The sequence below is a fragment of the Protomyctophum parallelum genome (genome assembly GCF_964188405.1).
Source record: "Protomyctophum parallelum genome assembly, chromosome: 13".
Lineage (NCBI taxonomy): Eukaryota > Metazoa > Chordata > Actinopteri > Myctophiformes > Myctophidae > Protomyctophum > Protomyctophum parallelum.
Window position 1 is genome coordinate 50,120,716 of NC_139708.1, and position 13,174 is coordinate 50,133,889.

Sequence of the window (13,174 nt, forward strand, 5' to 3'; positions counted from 1 at the left end):
GATGGAATGGTATTCTTGGTTGTGACTAACCCAAAAAGCCAAAACATTCAACAACAAAAAAATCTTAATACAGAGAGTGTGTGTGTGTGTGTGTGTGTGTGTGTGTGTGTGTGTGTGTGTGTGTGTGTGTGTGTGTGTGTGTGTGTGTGTGTGTGTGTGTGTGTGTGTGTGTGTGTGTACACTTTGTCAAATCAATAATATTTAGCACAACACAAGACCCACCCACACATACCACTGCATGGGGGACATTGCATTTGACTCACATAGATTACATTAGATTGCATTCATTCATTAACTATAACATGTCTGTTAAACCATAACATGTTTAACCTTCATATAAATAAATCCACTATGAGAAACTGATGAGAAATGACCAAAAGCTACAGGGGGTGCTTCTGAGTACAGACATGAACATGGGCGTGTTAAGTCTCCCGCCCTCTGATGAATGATCCGAAATTATGAATCTGTTTTTGATTCAGTGAGCATTTTTTCAATAGCTAAGGCATAACATAATGCTAACACCAAAAGGGGTTCCCACCCAGAATGGGTTAAAGGAGAATTCCATGCTAGAATGCTTTCTTATCTTTCTTACCTTTCTTTGTAGTCGTTACGTCCCCACCAAAGAGGTCCAGGTGTTTTTTTGTGCAAAAACTCCTTATTGGCTATTTTCCCTACCATAAGCCCTAAATTAATTGCATTGGATTGAATGGGAATTGAATGGGGCTATGGGGTGTTATGCTAGTTCACTTATTTCCATCGAAAGAAGTAGTAAAGTGTGCCGCTTGGGATATTATTTACATTATGAAGAGAGGATATATACAAAGAAATTATAATTTTGAGCGATGGAAATAAGCGAATTAGCACAACACCCCATAGCCCCATTCAATTCCCATTCAATTCAATGCAATTCATTTAGGGCTTATGGTAGGGGAAATAGCCAATAAGGAGCTTTTGCACAAAATAACACCTGGACCTCTTTGGTGGGGACGTAACAACTACAAAGAAAGGTAAGAAAGCCTTTTAGTATGGAATTCTCCTTTAAACGACGTTAAATTACGTTAAACTCACTTTGCCACTCGATTTGCCACTCACTTTAGTTTATGCATGCGCATGCCCTCTAAAGCCTACTTAATTTGATTAGATGTAATACCAACCTACAATTAGGGATGCCAAACGACTCATATTTGGCCAATCGACGAATCGAGGCCGAAAATCGACGTGTCGAACGACTTTTTTCCTTCTTTTTTTTTATTATTTTTATATTTTTGTTGTTGCTGCGCAGCAGTTGAGGAGAACGCAACTATGCATTCCTTTAAGCAACACAACTTCTGCAGCTGCATCCATATGTTTAGAATTTGCATCAATGATCAAATCCCAATAATAAAAAATAAACTTTATTTTGTAAAGGAGCAGCGGTGCTATCTGCTAGTAGTCCCAACTCTCAAGTGTCTGCAGCCTGTCACGAGCCCCGTAATGAACTGATACGGGACGCACGTTGTTCCGTATTTTAATGTCGGGTCGGAGAATAAATACAGTATGAATGACGGCGGGATTTATTTGACAACTCTGTCCTGCTTTCTTCACGAGAGAAGAGCGCTCACCGCTGCTAATATGGTAGCAGACCTGTGGCTGTCAGTTCACTTTACGGCATGTGTAGACTGTATATGAGATGTGAACCTGGGTCTGGGAAGCAGAGCTGCAGCCATTGGCTCATGATACGAGCACACGACCAATGGGACAGATCATTCAGTGTTGCTAAGATACCACCCCCCACCAAACACACACACACACACACCCTTGGACGATGGGGTCTATTCTCAAACTCAGAGCCAGAGCGCTCTGCTCAAAGTTAATTTGCATGTGACGAGCCACTGACAGGCGCAGCACAGCAGTGTCACACAGACAAACACGTACTTCTCCCATTTGGAAAACATTTGAAACGGCAACGTTTATAACATTTCACATTATAAAAAAAATATAATACAAATAAAAACGATTTTTCGACTCATACGTTTTGAGTCGCGGGAGGCATGAGTCGAAAATCGAGTCGATTTTCAACTTTTTTCAACATCCCTACCTACAATCAAGGCAAAACATATTTTGAGAGGCAGTAGGCTGGCAGGCCACTGTACAAATTAAAAAGAAACGTGAACTTAAGTCTGACCTTATGATCAAGTGACACAAATTCTTCCACCAATTCCACATGCTGTCCCCGTCCCCAATCACAGGGTTATGGTCAGGGTTATGGTTACCTAACTCTAACTCTAACCCTAACCCTAACCCATCCCCAATCACATGGTTTAATGTCAGACAGTCCTTGAAAACACCATTGTGCTCTTCTCAAGAGGACTAGTGAGGTCCAACTATAGGCAACGCTGCTCACACTAAAAAATAACTGGCCCTCCAATATGTTCTGAAAACAATTAAGATATTCTTAATTTACTTTTTACTTCATTTGGATTCTGTTCAGACGAGACATTTAACCCATTCTGACCGGGCACCCATTTTGGTGTCAGCATCATGTTATGCTTTAGCTATTGAAAAATAGCAGATCTACAAGCTCATATCGCGCCACCGAGTGGCGCGATACGAGCTTGTAGGTCTGCTATTTTTTGAAAAATCGAAGAACGACTGACATTTTTAGAATCTGATCTCAGGTCAGAATGGGTTCATCAGACCAGTGTGTGTCCAGTGGAAAACTCTTATGAATCTGATCTCAGGTCAGAATGGGTTAAGAATGTGTTCAAACGCAATCATTATATAATTAAAAAAGGTAGAGTACTGTGTTAGACGAAGCCTAAAGTAAACTAGTGGGTTTATTCCCTTTGCCCTGTGATCCACTGCCCGGGATTTATTGTCTCACTCCGTGCCAAAGTCTGTTGGCTCTGATTGACACAGAATGCAGTCAGACAGACAGCAGGTCAGACAGACAGTCAGACAGACAGACAGACAGGCAGGTCAGACAGACAGACAGACAGACAGACAGCAGGTCAAGGACAGTCCTTCTAAGCTGGTTCTGGCTCACCCTGGATGTCAAATAGAAGTCACTGCCGTTGCAGTCAAAACCAAACAAAACAAACTGTATACATTCATTGTCAATTAAAATTATATTCAATTCACAACTGCTATAAGTTACCACTGGTCCAGACGAGAAATACAATCTCACTTCCTACTATGCCTCCCATGCTAAACGTATGCAACATAGTTCAGTGGGTTCCACTTGCTCCATCAGTAATGACAATTCTTATTGGTTAGTGGGCGGCACCTCATTGAATAGCACGGGTTTAAGGTGGTGTCAGTCTAACATGAGACATGCCCATGGTAAGATGTGTTCCTCAGTCTAACAGAGACATGCCCATGGTAAGATGTGTTCCTCAGTCTAACATGAGACATGCCCATGGTAAGATGTGTTCCTCAGTCTAACAGAGACATGCCCATGGTAAGATGTGTTCCTCAGTCTAACATGAGACATGCCCATGGTAAGATGTGTTCCTCAGTCTAACATGAGACATGCCCATGGTAAGATGTGTTCCTCAGTCTAACATGAGACATGCCCATGGTAAGATGTGTTCCTCAGTCTAACATGAGACATGCCCATGGTAAGATGTGTTCCTCAGTCTAACATGAGACATGCCCATGGTAAGATGTGTTCCTCAGTCTAACATGAGACATGCCCATGAGGTAAGATGTGTTCCTCAGTCTAACAGAGACATGCCCATGGTAAGATGTGTTCCTCAGTCTAACATGAGACATGCCCATGGTAAGATGTGTTCCTCAGTCTAACATGAGACATGCCCATGGTAAGATGTGTTCCTCAGTCTAACATGAGACATGCCAATGGTAAGATGTGTTCCTCAGTCTAACATGAGACATGCCCATGGTAAGATGTGTTCCTCAGTCTAACATGAGACATGCCCATGACATGCTGAGGATTGGGTGCGTTACACAGACAGAAACTGACCAGATACGTCTGTGTATTTTACCAGATTAAACTGTCAACAAAGAGAGAAGTCGTCCGGAACTTCATTATTCCACAACACAACGCAGATCACACGTCACACATACATGCACCCTAATGGTATGACAAGGCACACTTTTCTCACAAAAGACCACCCACATGGCATATAGGTCAAAGTGTGGCCCAGGGACCCTGAAGGTTATTTGAGAGGGTTCAAATGGACCGTTACGCAGGGGTTGACAACGTGACACTATAAGGTATCCAAGCCACCTGCCTGTCGGGCAAGTACAGGTCAAGCTCTACTTAAAAGGAAAGGTACTATGTTTACCAAGGGTAACTGGACTAAGGAAAGGTACTATGTTTACCCAGGGTAACTGGACTAAGGAAAGGTACTATGTTTACCCAGGGTAACTGGACTAAGGAAAGGAAATGTACTATGTTTACCCAGGGTAACTGGACTAAGGAAAGGAAAGGTACTATGTTTACCCAGAGTAACTGGACTAAGGAAAGGAAAGGTACTATGTTTACCCAGGGTAACTGCATGGACTAAGGAAAGGAAAGGTACTATGTTTACCCAGGGTAACTGGACTAAGGAAAGGAAAGGTACTATGTTTACCCAGGGTAACTGGACTAAGGAAAGGAAAGGTACTATGTTTACCCAGGGTAACTGGACTAAGGAAAGGAAAGGTACTATGTTTACCCAGGGTAACTGGACTAAGGAAAGGAAAGGTACCATGTTTACCCAGGGTAACTGGACTAAGGAAAGGAAAGGTACCATGTTTACCCAGGGTAACTGGACTAAGCTCAAGAACTTGTTTACTGCCAGGCCCTGCTCATAGAACATTTCATGGTAGAGGTTCAATGCCTTGTCCAAGGGCACTTCAACTGTGGTAATTTTAACGTGCCGGTCCGGGGATACGAACTATAGCGACCTTCCGGTATCAAGACCGCTCCGCAAACCGTTCGGCAACCGCTGCCCCTAAACGGTCATGTCCGCTTGCCCGAAAAATACATTTTCCATTAAAAGGTCACATTTGCCCATGTAGGGACAAAAAGTGGGGGGGGGGGGGGGGGGGAATCCAATCGATAACTGCAGAGTGACTACAGTGACTTTGAAAAAAGAGAGAATGAGTCTGTGACTACTTTAGTTGTAAAACGCTAGTATTGTTCATCATAAATAGCCTATATTATTAGACACATTTAATGAAGACGGAATGCACTTGCCCGAATGTTTTATTGGACAGGGGTTGAACTTGACACTAAGGTCTTAGAGGCACTTGCATGTGTCATGCCCACTTGCCTGAAAAACACCTTTTTTGTTTTCCTTTCTGTGATAAAAAATGTCATACCTCGTTTTTTTATGCCAAATAACTACATATGTACTGTATACCTACCTTATATTTTTAAGTGTAGCAACAGTGAAAACAGCTCTTATTTTACAATCCACTGACCAGAAGACACCGCTCAGGTGTTTACAGACAGATATCTTGTGTTGTAGTGGTGCGGTTTTGGGCCTAAGAAACACTGGCCGACATATACAGTAGGTACGGTAGCAGGCACAGTACAGTAGCTGATGCATGTTCTCACCAGTGCAGTAACATTAGTCTAGGTGATAACATAATGTATGGACACCGTTTTTAACCCATTCTGACCGGGCACCCATTTTGGTGTCGGCATCATGTTATGCTTTAGCTATTGAAAAATAGCAGATCTACAAGCTCATATCGCGCCACCGAGTGGCGCGATACGAGCTTGTAGGTCTGCTATTTTTGAAAAATCGAAGAGCGACTGACATTTTTTATAATCTGATCTCAGGTCAGAATGGGTTCATCAGACCAGTGTGTGTCCGGCGGAAACCTCGTGTGCGTGTGAATCTGATCTCAGGTCAGAATGGGTGAAACTAGTTTCACTGCCACTCACTTCTTGTACCTCACATAGAACCATCACACAAGGGGGGGGGTCTCCTCCCCAGAGTAAAAGACAATCTCACATTTACCCACAATGGTTTATTTCCAGCTTTAGTGGCGACTGGGGAGCCAACCGTGGCTTTGGAGAACATGAAACCCCCAGACTCAAATTCAATGGAAATGCTTTTCACCCGATTGGCCCCTCATGAACAGAGCGGTTCTGAAACCATGTTTATAGAAGAGTGTGGGGCTGTGGGCTCTTAAAACCAACAGCTACAAACATTTCTCAATCAGTGGTTTGACATCCAAGATGCATTCTCACATTGCAGGCTCTCGAGGGGACGAGTCTGACAACTTGAACTTACAGACAGACAGAGGGGAGAACATCGTGTTATACAGTATTCTATAACTTACAGCAGACAGAGGGGAGAACATTATGTTATATTCTAAAACACTGGTTCTTAACTTCTTATGGGCTGAACAGAACAACCAACAGCACCAACTCACTGCTCTCTGAACCATCTGATACCCCCCCCCCCCCTTTCCCCTCACTGTATATGTTTCTTTTCCCTTTTTGCTTCCTGTTCTGTTCTTTGACTATTTAGAAGTGTCTATTTGTACGTCTCTAAATGTTTTGATGAATTGAACATGGTGGACCCTGTTGTAAACAAGTGTAATGCTTAATTGGGTCGTCCACTCACAGTTAACAGTCTTTGTATTGAGTTTTGTGCTTGAAATGTACTGTAATTCTGCAAACTGTTAATAAATATTAATATTTCAACCAACCAATCAATACACTACAGGGCAGGCTGGACTGTAAAGACAGAATATCCACAGATTAAATCATCGTGCATGCATCAGCAATTTCTTAAACCCAAACAAAACTATCTAACAAAACCGAGCAGTGTTCCATATGGACAGCAGCATCATGATAATAATAATAATAATTACTATTATTATTATGTCCATATGGACAGCAGCATCATGAGGCTCTCTCGGGGAAGTTCTGAGCTATAAAATGTCCAAACCACTTAAAGTAATCCCAATTATCTGCACCCTAGATGATAATCCGTATTATTGTCCACACCAGAGGGGTGTTCACTCTAAATTCGCAGTAGATAGTAATTAGAGCTAGAGGATGGTGTCTGTCTGACTGACTGTCTGCATGTGCTTGAACGTTAGTTTGAAATCACAGAGCTTCCAATTGGCTGTAAACACACACCGACTATACTAATAAAACTCTAAACTCTAAATCAGAGCTCCCATTTGGCTGTAAACACACTATAGCCTACTAACTGTAAACACACTATACCAACGCGCCGTGAAAGCAATTAAAAACCCACACTATAGATGCATTCCAGGCTCGCCTTCTTCAGCCATGCGTTTTTAAAACCAGCATCATCTATTAAACACAACATGCAATAGGGAAGCCTATAGAAATCAGGACGACATCACAGCTATAGGGAGAGCAGAGATAGGAGCGGTCGAGAGGGAGACCAAAGATTCACACACAACACACATTCCTGTGTGTCCATTGGTATTGTAACTCCCGAGTGTCACTGTAGCGGTGTAGCCTATACTACACACACACACACACACACACACACACACATCACACACACATCACCACACATGTAACCTTAATGTTCTGCTGGAGGGACCGTTACATTTTGGCAATTGGCACACACCCAAATTAAACTGTAGGAATGATGCAGAGTAAACCTAGCTCGCTCGACTCACTCCCCTCCCCTCCCCAAAACAATGAGCCGTTACCCCAAAACTAGCCAGGGATAGGCTCTCTGTTTTAGGGACAAGGGGAAGGGGAGCATTCCTTGGTACAGTCACAGGCAGCAGCCCCAAAACTAGCTCTGTTTCAGGGACAAGGGGAGCATTCCCTGGTAGTCACAGGCAGCAGCCCCAAAACTAGCCAAGGGCTATAGGTTCTCTGTTTTAGGGACAAGGGGAACATTCCCTGGTTCTCCGTTTTAGGGACAAGGGGAGCATTCCCTGGTAGACTCACTAGGCAGCAGCCCAGCTAGACAAACAGACAAGACAGACAAGTGCGTCGGCGTTGTTGTTGTGTTGTGTTGCAATTGCAAAATGTTAAACCGTTCCGTTAATGACTTTCTTTACCTTGTTGAAGGCGAACAGCTCCTGCTTGATCTTCTCTCGCTGCGGGTCGTTGCCCTGCCGACGAAACCTGAACTTCATCATCTTGATAGAAAGAAGAAGCTCCAAGCCTCCCGAACAGGGGCCGACCGACCGGTGGGGAGGAGGAGGAGAGGGGGAACCGGGGAACCGGGGAACCGGGGGGAAAGGAATGGAATCGGGGTGGGGTGCGTGGTGTGGTGTGGTGTGGGCCGGGGGGATAAATCCTCAGCCAGGGGTTGTTGAAGGAAGGGGTGCGCTCGAACTAGTCCATGCAGGGTAAATATAAATGAAAGCCAGGCTGGCTTCTTTCTTGCAGCAGCAGCCTGTCTGCTGCTTTCCTAGTGTTGCAGTTTACTGTGTGTGTGCGGGGCTGCGGCTCTCTCTCTCTCTCTCTCTCTCTCTCTCTCTCTCTGGTCGTGGGTTTGGTTAGAGACCACTGTTTCCCAAACGGTGGCTCGGGACCCATATTGTGGGTCACACAGACATTTATTATGGGTCCCTTATTTATTTATTTTATAGTTTGTTTCCTACATTTAGTTTTGAGTTATTATTATTATTGTCTAAAAAGTAAAAACATTAAAAAAATAAACATTCCCAAAAAAAGACAAAAATAATAGTAATCATGAATAGAAAAATAATAAAAAAAAAATTCAGTATAATTTCATTAAAAACAATCTAAAGAATTCCATAAATTATAGAAAACAAGCGAAGCAACGCGTTGTGCGGCTTGGAGATCTGCTCTTTTCACTACTTTGTTTGGGTCTCTTTTTTTGTCTCAAAAAGTTTGGAACCACTGGTTAAAGCCACAGACCGCCCCGCCCCCCCCCCCCCCCCCCCCACCCCCCCCCCTCCCCGGTTCACACGAACCCCGTTTGTTCCGCCCAATCAGCGAAAAGAATCTGTGACCAATTATTCACACACGCCTACAACAGGCCCCGGCTTTGTGGAATGCGATGTTCGATTTAAGGCACCGGGCGCGCCGTTGAAATCCCGTTTAGTATAAACAAACAGACTCGAATCTTGACTCCACCACCTCGGTACACCACGGAAAGGAAATTGAACATTCCCCCTTTTCCCCTCACTGTATGTTTCTTTTCCCTTTTTGCTTCCTTTATGATGAATTCCTGTTCTGTTCTTTAACTATATAGAAGTGTCTATTTGTACGTCTCTAAATGTTTTGATGAATTGAACAAGGTGGACCCTGTTGTAAATGTAATGCTTAATTGGGTTGTCCACTCACAGTTAACAGTCTTTGTATTGAGTTTGTGCTTAAAATGTACTGTACTTCTGCAAACTGTTAATAAATATTTCAATCAATCAATCAAAGGCCATCAATTAATATTCACAAATATATGTAATACAAACTTTTTTTTATTATTTCCCACTGTACAATTCTTCAAGTAATTAAGTTATCCACATTACATATACATACACATTTCCAAACAAAAATATATTCTATTACAATTTGAAAATCATTGTAGTGCAAAGTATTCTTTCAAAGTCAGTCATGTGATGTGGCCATCTTTAGTTTTTATAGAAAGTTTAAAAAACAATGGGCCCCAAAGAGGGCAGGAGTACACAAAATGTTAAAATTATTCACCTGCACCCCATATGGATAATCCATTTATGAAAATTATCTCAGTGATTCTCAAAGTGGGGTCAAGGTCAGAGACCCTCAGGGTTCCTAAAATGTCAGGGTTACAAAAGGACTGCGGCAGCGGTGGCCGAGCGGTTTGCGGAGCGGTCTTGATATCGGAAGGTCGCTAGTTCGTATCCCCGGACCCTACCGCTGAAGTGCCCTTGAGCAAGGCATTGAACCCCTACCATGAAATGTTCTATGAGCAGGGCCTGGCTGTAAACAAGTTCTTGAGCTTAGTCCAGTTACCCTGGGTAAACATAGTACCTTTCCTTTCCTTAGTCCAGTTACCCTGGGTAAACATAGTACCTTTCCTTTCCTTAGTCCAGTTACCCTGGGTAAACATATAGTACCTTTCCTTTCCTTAGTCCAGTTACCCTGGGTAAACATAGTAGGCCCTACCTTTCCTTTCTTTAGTCCAGTTACCCTGGGTAAACATAGTACCTTTCCTTTCCTTAGTCCAGTTACCCTGGGTAAACATAGTACCTTTCCTTTCCTTTCATTACCCTTTTAGACTGGGTTACAGAGTTACACTGTGTTCTGTAACTCTGAGAGCCAAAATGGACCCATCTCAGAGTAAACCTATGGGGAAGTCCTATGCACGTGACATCGTCAAACCAGGAAGTTACATGGAAGGAAAGAAACATGCGCAGTTGAGACCAGGAAGTTGTACATGCCCAAATGTGTGCATGTACAACATCACTGAGCTTGCAGATCTGCTATTTTTCTAAAGCTAAATTATAACATAATGCTTAAAACACCAAAATGGGGTTCACTTTGCCACTCGATTTTGCCATTCACTTTATGCATGTGCATACCCTCTATAGAACAAGGTTTGAGAACCACGGAGTGGTGCCAATGTTATGACCTGTGGTTCTGTCCTCTGGCCCAATCAGCAACGTGACTCTGGTACCTGTGGTTCTGTCTTCTGGCCCAATCAGGAAGCAACGTGACTGCAGGCTGCCTCAACCACAGCAGCAGCAGACAGACACTTCTAATCCTTCTGCATCCTGTGTCTGCATGCGGTTTTAATGTAATGTCTCCACTACTATACCACTCCCTTCCACTCGCTCACAACCGTAACGTCTAAGGCCCCTTTTCCACTATGGGGTGGAACCAGAACTATCCAGAACCTGAACCTATTTTTTTTAGTTCTGGGTTTGTTTCCACAGCGCACAGCGCGGTACGGCACGGTTTCAGACCAGGTTCTCAGAACCTTTTTTCGGCCCTGCTTTTGAGGTAGTACTAACGCTGAGTTCTGGGAACCTATGGGCGGGGCCAGCAGCGCTGCTGCTCTCGATTGGTCGAGCTGAGGTGACAGCACTCTGAGCACTGAGGAGACCGGAGCGAGGAGAAGCGCACACAACACAACAGCGCACATTTTAAACTCCTAAGTGCGACACAGCGACAGCGGACACACATAAAAATAACCTGGAAAAGCACACAGAAACACTATGGCCACGAGAGAGGGAGAGACAGAGCTTGTGTGTGCGTGAGGGAGAGAGAGAGCCATAAAGCTGTCGCGACGAGTTGTTTGCTTGCAGTTGTTGTTCTACACTACAGCTAACAGCTAGGCTAACTGCAGATGTGTGTGTGTGCGTGTGCGTGTGCGTATGTGTTTGCGTGCGTGTATGTGTTTGCGTGCGTGTGCTCGCGCGCGAGAGCGCCATATAATCTATTCTAAATTGCCAGAACAGAATTTTCTTTCTTTTTCAGGGCAAGGCATTAGGCATATCATTACTAGAAATGTGCTGTACACAATACTACACATTGGAAGAATTAAATTCAACTAGCACAACGGTTAAATGATTTGTATTTGCACATTTCTTGATATTGACATTACAACTGGACTGGATGTTATGGCACAATTTGCTCAATCTGCTCAAGAGGCACTATAATTGCAACCCACACAATGTTAAATGCTATATTCAAAAGGTGGGTTATCATTTATCATATGAGCTATAGCCTATATGATATATATTTTTCTCTTGCAGTTTAAGCAAAATATTGTAGACAGGTAAAGGTTGGAGAACAACTGGTCGAATGCATTTAAAACGGGTGTTTTACTGTTGTCCCACTCCCCACATGGAAAGGAAATCCATATCGGCAAATATAGCCTATATATAATGTATGCTGCATATATCCATGTTCATATAAAGTATGTGCATATACAGTATGTATTATGTATAGGAAATATATGTGGCATGTGGCTGCCACAGCTGTGGCACATGTGGCATATAAAAATATGTTCATATTATTGGTTTAAAAAAGTACAATAAAGCAAATAAATTTGAAAATAGACAATCTACAAGCTCACGTGTCTCATCGAGCTTGTAGTTTGTCTATTTTCAAATGGCCGAAATGTATTTAAGTAGAATACTATATACAGCTACTTTCCACCACTGTTGAATAATAACCAGTCATTATTTAAACATGAATATCTCTGTATTCCGGGACCCCCCCGGCCGTGCCAAGGGGGAGGGGGCCCTGCCGGCCGAGCTACTCAGCAGTGGGGGAATAGGGGGGGGGGGGGGGGGGGGGCAGACTTAACAGGTTCTGGGTTCTGGTTATATGGAAACGGAAGCAGAACTTGGTTCTGGAACTACACATGGTTCTTGGTAGTTCTGGGTCCTGGAAAGTTCTGGTTCTGGTTCTGGTTCCACCCCATAGTGGAAAAGGGGCCTAATTCTACACACAGCGACTGTGGCTCAGGAGGTAGAGCAGGTCGTCCAATGATACCATGGGTCGGCGGTTTCGAATCCCGGCTCCTCCTCCTCCTCCTGTCTACATGTCGAAGTGTCCTTGGGCAAGACGCTGGACCCCAAATTGCTCCCGATGTGCTGGTTGGTGCCTTGCATGGCTTTCCGCCGCAATCGGTGTATGAATGTGTGTGTGAATGGGTGAATGTAAAATGCACAATCTATGTAAAGCGCCTTGGATAAAGGCGCTATATAAATGCACCATTTACCACAGTCAAAGCCTCAGTTAGTAATATGTAACTCTAAAAAAAAAAGCATAATAATTTTACTGTGTACTGCAGCAGCAGCAGCACCGTAAATTCTTTTTTATTTATATTATTTTGTAAAGAAAAGACAACATTATTCGTGAGGTTTTGTCGATCCAGTCGATGATGATCAAATGTGCATTATATGCAGTATACACTCTAGTATGTGTTTGTGTTTGTATGTTCGGCTTTAATTTATTGTAAATGACTTAAAAAATAAAAAACGTACAATAAAATGAATTTTATTACAATATTATGTACATACACGGCTAAGATTCTTGGATTTTATAGGGCCAAAAAAAAAGTTACAAGTAAAAAAATAAATACGAGAAACATTTAATTCAAGTCTTCTCTTGTCAGTCTATACAGTAGTAGCCTATAGTCCTCATTTTATGTCAACCCATTCAAACTGGGGACACATACTGTACACAGTAGACATGATATGTAAGTCTCTATCAAAAATATGTTCATTTTTGGAGTAGAGGTAGATACAGTACAATTATGCAGCATCAAGATGC